We start from the raw sequence: 7489 nt of genomic DNA on the forward strand, positions 1-7489 counted from the left end.
GCCGAAGATACGGCTGTCACCTGTTTCTGACCAATTCAGTGGGGTACGACACCTCCGTCCGTACAATGCTTCAAAGGGTGCCATTTGCAAGCTGGCTTGGTAACTGTTGTTGTAAGCAAATTCGGCATACGGCAAACTCTCTTCCCAACTGGATCCATAGGTGAGCACACAGGCTCTTAGCATATCCTCTAGGATTTGGTTTACACGTTCCGTTTGTCCATCAGTCTGAGGGTGGTACGCTGTACTGAAAGCTAGTTGCGTGCCCAGAGCTTGTTGTAGGTGATCCCAAAATTTGGAGACGAATTGTGTGCCTCGGTCTGATATTATAGTCTTTGGGACTCCATGCAAGCAAACTATACGGGAGAGATAAAGTTTGGCCAGTCTTTGTGTGGAGTAGGTAGTCTTCACGGGAATGAAATGAGCAACCTTGGTTAGTCGGTCTGTGATGACCCATATGGCGTCATTTCCGCGTTGTGATCGGGGTAATCCGACAATGAAGTCCATTCCTATTTCATCCCATTTCCACTCCGGTATCCTGTTTGGCTGGAGTAGCCCTGCTGGCTTTTGATGCTCGGCCTTGATGCGCTGACATGAATCGCAACAAGCAATGAATGTGGCTATATCTCTTTTCATACCGTGCCACCAAAATCTTTCCTGAATGTCCTTGTACATTTTGGTTCCTCCAGGATGGATCGAGTATGGAGCGGTGTGGCTTTCGGTTAAGATTTGTTGCTTGAGTTCCTCAATGTTAGGTACGCAAAGTCTGTCTCCGTACCATAATGTTCCTTCACTGTCTGTGACGAACTCTGAAGCCTTACCAAGGTTCATTTTCTTCTTTATACCTTCGATGCTGGGATGTCCCTGTTGAGCCTTCTTAATTTGTTCCACCAGGGTGGGTTGTATCTCCAGATTTGATACGGTGCCCTCAGAGACTAACATCATGTTGAGCCTAGCGAACTCTTGCTGAAACTCAGGCCTCAAGTTTTGCGGACCGTCATTGTCCGGGCTGGGGTTTCGACTAAGGGCATCGGCCACTACATTTGCTTTCCCTGGATGGTAGTGAATACCGACATCATAGTCCTTGACCAGTTCCAACCAGCGTCGTTGGCGTAAATTTAGCTCTGGCTGTGTGAAAATATATTTGAGGCTCTTATGGTCCGTATATATTTCACAGCGATTTCCCAACAGAAAGTGCCTCCACTCCTTGAGTGCATGTATGACTGCTGCTAGCTCCAAGTCATGTGTTGGGTAATTTTCCTCATGTTTTCGCAGCTGCCTGGAGGCATATGCGACAACTTTGCCATCCTGCATTAGCACACATCCGAGACCTTTTCGGGACGCGTCACAATACACTTCAAAACTCTTGTGTATGTCTGGCACAGTTAAGACCGGTGCGGTTGTCAGCTTCTTCTTGAGTTCTTGGAAGCTTTTCTCGCATGCTTCCGTCCATACAAATTTCTTGTCCTTCTTGAGCAACTGTGTTATAGGTTTTGCCACAGTGGAGAATCCTTCAATAAATCTTCTGTAATATCCGGCCATTCCTAGGAAACTCCGCACATCTGTAACGTTGGCGGGTGGCTTCCAGTCAAGTATGGCTTTGACTTTTTCTGGATCTACGGCCATGCCTTCTTGGTTCAATATATGGCCTAAGAAACCAACTTGTCTTAGCCAAAATTCGCACTTACTAAATTTGGCGTACAACTGATGTTTCCTTAATTCTCCCAAAACAATTCTGAGGTGCTCAGCATGCTCTTCTGGTGTCCTTGAGTAAACCAGAATATCGTCAATGAATACCACAACAAATTTGTCCATGAATTTCATGAACACTTTGTTCATGAGGTGGACGAAATATGCGGGGGCGTTCGTTAGTCCAAAAGGCATCACTGTAAACTCGTATAACCCATATCTGGAAGTGAATGCTGTCTTGGGGATATCTTCTGTCCGTACTTTCAATTGGTGATATCCCGATCTCAAATCAATTTTTGAGAATACCTTGGCTTGTGCGAGCTGGTCAAACAAATCATTTATCCGTGGCATCGGATATTTGTTTTTGATGGTGACCATATTGAGTGCTCGATAGTCTATACATAGTCTCAGTGTCCCATCCTTTTTCTTGGCGAACAATACAGGCGAACCCCAAGGTGAGGAGCTGGCTCGAATAAATCCTTTGTCCAATAATTCCTTTATCTGCTTCTTCAACTCCACCAATTCTGAGGGTGCCATTCTATAAGGCTTCTTATAGATGGGAGCGGTGCCAGGTGCTAGTTCAATGCTGAATTCTATCTCTCGGTCTGGTGGCATGCCTGGTAGTTCTTCAGGGAACACATCAGGAAACTCGCATACCACTGGAACTTTTCTCAGTTCTGCAATGTCCATTTTGTTCAGTTTTGGTTGCTGTGATCGTGGCCTTTCTTGAGCGGAAACCTTATTGTCTTGCCGTGATGGTGAGTGAGAATCACGGTCCGATTGAAACAGTCAATGAATCCTTTGTTGGTGGTCAACCAGTCCATCCCTAAAATGACATCCAGTCCTTTACTCTCCAACACGATGAGATTTGCTTGGAATTGTAGTCCTTCGAACTCAATGACCACTCCTTGGCAGTAACCCTGAGCGATTTGCTTATTTCCGGGGGACTTGATGATCATAGATTTTTCCAAGGGAAGTATCGGAAAACCATGTTGCAAAACAAAACTCTTCGAAACGAACGAATGGGAAGCTCCAGAATCAAACAAAACCGTGGCAGGTACTGTGTTGACAGGGAACGTACCGAGCACGATGTCTGGGGCATTCTGCGCTTCTTCCCTGGTCACATGGTTCAGGTGACCCTTCCTGTGGTTGTTGTTGGGGTTGAAATTGTTGCGCTTGGGGGCTGGATTGTTTCCACCATTGTTTGGCTTGGGTGCCGAGTTCCTTGGCTTTGGGCACTGTTTAGCATAGTGCCCTTCTTGACCACAAGCATAGCAGGTGACCCCTGGACGGTACGTGTACTCCTTGTCCCTGGCATGAAACTGTCCGACGGGCCTTGGATCAGTAGTCGTGGATCTCCTTGCTGTCTGTCCTTGGAACCTCAGTCTTGCTTCGGTTGTTGCGAGCAAGAGTCGTCTTGTCCCTCTTTCGCTTACGGATATCTTCCAGACTACGGCGCTCATTCTCCAAGGTAATGGCCTTGTCCACCAGAGTTTTAAAATCCGGAAAGGTGTGTACAATCAGTTGGCATCTTAGTGCTGGTGCCAGGCCGTCCAGGAATTTTTCCATCTTCTTGTTTTCTGTCATGTGCTCGTCGTAGGCATAACGAGACAGCTGGGTAAACTGACCATTGTATTCTGTCACTGACATGCCTCTCTGCTTCAGGTCATCAAACTCTCTCTTCTTGATTTTATGATGCTCCTGGGGATGTGTGCCCCACGGAAGCCTTCCTTGAACTCTTCCCAGGTGATGTTGTGTTCACTGGGATGCATGTGTAGGAAGTTTTCCCACCATGCTGCAGCTGCTCCAGTAAGGTAGTGTGGTGCATAAAGCACCTTCTCATGATCTGAACACTGAGCAATAATCAGTTTCCTTTCAATGTCACGAAGCCAATCATCGGCTTCCAGCGGCCTATCGGTGTGAGCAAAAGTTGAGGGGCGAGTCTTCTGTAACTCAGATAACTTGGAATGTGGTTGATAGGGTTCACGGTGGTTTCCCATATTGATGACATGATTCATCATCTCTTGGTGCTGTTGCTGGCTTTGCTCGAAGAGACGGCATACTTGAGACAGGGCTGCTTCGCTGTCTTGTTGACTGGACTGACCCTGAGTGAAATTGTTGCTAGTCTGCGTCCCATAAACCTCTTCTGGCTGATTGGGCATGGAGCGAGTCCACGGGCGAGACATTTTTCCAGTCTGGGGTATTATTTTGCAAAACCCATGAGAAAAACTGTGTAGCACAAGGAAAATCTTGCAAAGGCAACAATTTAAAAGACCTCAAGGTTTTTAAGAAAACATAAACGATTTTGCACGGAGAAGAACTGCTTAGCATAAATCTTACACGCGAAAAGCAAACACACGATACAGCACTCAGGATGCGCGTACACATCCTGACATGTTATTTAGACTAGCGTACTACTCCGGAAGGCAGCAAACACACCAATACAAACTAGCGTACAGATAAAACAACACATCATACAAGCAGACATAACGCGCGGCTACTCGGTGCTCTCAGTCGGAGATGGTGAAGATTTCCTTTCCCTTGCCGATGGCAAGACTCAGCGGTCCAGGAGAATCAACCTCCACCTCCTCTCTAGCTGGCTCCTGGCGCGTAACGCTGCGCTGCGGTGATGGTGCGGGAGCGACAGGTGGTAGAGCGGGTGCGGCAGGCGGTGCGGCTCTGACTGGAGTAGGAGCGATGACTCGGTCGAACTCCTCAGTGGTAGGCAGACGGCGAGCAGTGGCCAAAACGGTCGGTGCATAAGAGGCTGAAGACGAGACGAATGTTAGAGGCGGCGCCGTGTTGAGAAGCTCCTTCCTGCTGGCAGGACCGCCCCGGACTAAGTCCATGCGGGCAACCACAAGATCGTCTACGAGGTTGTCGAAAGACTCCTCCAGAGCCTTGAGATACTCCACAACCATCTCGATGGCTTCATCTCGCTCTCCCCGATGGCAGGCGAATGCATAGTGACTGGTGTAAGGCACATGGCATGGGAGGTAGCGGTAGCGACGAGTCTTCATCGTAGGAAGGATGTCCCGAAGACAAGCTATTGCCTCACGGGCAGCCATCTGCATGGCATGCCTCTCCGTAGGCATGGCCCTTCCCACAAAACGGAAGTGGCGAGCAGCAGAACGTCCTCCCTTGAATTGCACCACAGCTTGGTGCATAGACACGTCGTCGCTGAGCTTGTGCTGATAGAGTGTGAACTCCGGGCGAGCTGCTGGCCCGATCGCGAGCTTGGTGATGGAGACGAGGAGCTTGACAAACCCCTCGGGCACGTTCGTGAACACTCGATTCTCACAGCTGCTGCCAGCCATCTACAAAAGTAGGCAAAAATTCTGAGTAGTCATGTCATAAATTTATGATGACCAACAGAAAATAGCTACAATTGCAAAATGCTGAAAAAGCACAAAAGACGCTAATAACCGATTAGCGATCGCACCTAGTGGCTTCCTACAGTCAGCCTGGCTCTGATACCAAGCTTGTCACGACCGGTTTTTCAATAAAATAATTATTGAGAGACCAATCCCTTTTACGGACCAGTAAGGAAGAATTCCTTCTCACTGGTAGACAATATCTTGGTCACAGAAGAAAAATACCAGGAGTACTGAATATAATACAAGGTTGAGCGGAGACTGCCCAACAATTTATTACATGCACGCCGATAAAACAAGACGGCGGATAGGGTGGCATAACTACTAACTCACGATAATAACGGTGGTGGAAATATCACCGCGAAGCGAGTGATATGACTCCTGAAGACTACAGCTCTTCGAGCGTCGGAGTGAGGCTCGAGGAGACTTATTGCGGGTGGCGGAAGCGTATATAATACAAGTGACCAATATCCGGGATCGCGCAGGACTGACTGGGACTCCTCTAGGCGTCGGACGCGCTATCAAACTCTTCATCCAAGAGATCGCCTTCGTCAACATCTGGCCAAATCAACAAGCCAGGTGAGTACTATGAAAGTACTCGCAAGACAGTTCGGACATAAGGTATAACAAATGTAAACATGAAGCATATGAACAAGTTAACCCGTGCGTTCAGACATAGAGATAATAAATACTGGGTGCCAAGCGAGGGTCTGAATGACTCCTCGAGCGGAAACTGCAGAATAGTAATACTGGTGCCAAACGAGGTGTCTGAAAGACTCCTCGAGCGGAAACTGCGGAATAATAATACAGGTTCCAAACGAGTGTCTGAAAGACTCCTCGAGCGGAAAATGCGGAATAAAAATACAGGCGCCAAACGAGTGTCTGAAAGACTCCTCGAGCGGAAAATGCGGAATAATAATGCCACAGTCGGGCGTCGAGGCGACACCACATAAAGGGCTTATAACAGGAAATAAAGACAGTGCATGCCACAATCGGACGTCTGGGCGACATCACATAAAGGGCTTATATTTAAAGTAAGAAACAAGAACACGCCACAGTCGGACGTCTGCGGCGTCGTCACATAAAGGGCTTGTGATACAGCTCAATAATACAATAGTTCGGGAACATAATTATCACAAGCATGAGATAATTATAAGGTTAGTCCATCCACAGGAATGACAATAAATCTGGATTTACCACTTGAGCTTGCTCACCGGGAACAAGTTTTCCACGCGGATAGATAAGGATATAATGTTTTCAGTACTTGATCATTGATACGATGATTTGGAAAGAATTGACTCTACAGAGTTTGTACTTAACCACAGCCAACGGATTTCAGTAGTCACGGGGACTAGTTCCGTCTACGGTGTTTTGGAAGAAACACGTCTAACCAGTACACACCCAATTCAACCATTCCGAAGCCAGGGATCACCCTCGGCAACGTTCAAGAAAAACCTTGAGACGGGGAGGCTACAACCTCGCGTAGCATGGGATCAAATTTCTATACGCGCGCTCTAAGGGGGTGCCCCCCCTCTCGGTCCCAACCGGAAACACCCATGCCCCCTGACCGGATGACTGGCTTTAATCCTGGGCCAAGGTACCATCATCCCGGCCTCTCTGTTTGGTGTGTACACGGAAAGAGGTTACCAACTTACTAAACCGCATCCTGGCAATGAAACATGTGGTAGCACGGAAGGGGAAAGAACGATAACGTGGCTCCGTCCACGTTAACGTCGGAGAAAGTCGGATGACGCAAGGCTGGTATGCTACAACAGTACCACCTTGCTGCCCTTCATGTCACCACATGATTAGGCCATCTCTCATCAGAGATCATCGCAACTTTGGAACATGCGGGTAGTTGCCTCACAAGCAACGAGGATACTCACCGACACTCATATGCCACGCACAAACTTTCACGCAAACATGCAAAACACCTATCATATCAAAGGTTCAAACATGCTTGCCTGGTTCGGAGAAGTCGGAGTCTAGCTCGGCGAAGTTCGCGGCTCCGTCACCTCTTCCGGAACCTACGGCAATAACGAAAACGGGCACTAACGTGAAAACCAACGCGTGCACAGAACTTCTCCAAAAATTTCCAAATAAATCCCATAAAAACTAGACAAAATTTTAAGACTGTCAGAAAAAGAATCACTCAAAAATCCTTTTTATTAAAAAGTTATAAAGGTTTCTGTCCAGGGACTCATCTGTAATGAAACAGAAAAGTTCCAGGGTTTAAACTGAGAAACAGAAAACGGTTCGGAAAGAAATGCGCAGCTCAAGAGGGAAAGCGTATTTTGCCCGAAGGCGCCAACAGAAAACGGTTCGAGGGAGAATAGAACAGAGGCTGACATGGGGGTCCACATGTCAGGTTTAAAAAGCTCGCCGGCGCCCGAAGACTGCGGTGGACGCCGGCGTCGAACCACGGCGAG

This window comes from Triticum aestivum, chromosome 1D, assembly GCF_018294505.1.
Source record: "Triticum aestivum cultivar Chinese Spring chromosome 1D, IWGSC CS RefSeq v2.1, whole genome shotgun sequence".
Classification (NCBI taxonomy): Eukaryota; Viridiplantae; Streptophyta; class Magnoliopsida; order Poales; family Poaceae; genus Triticum; species Triticum aestivum.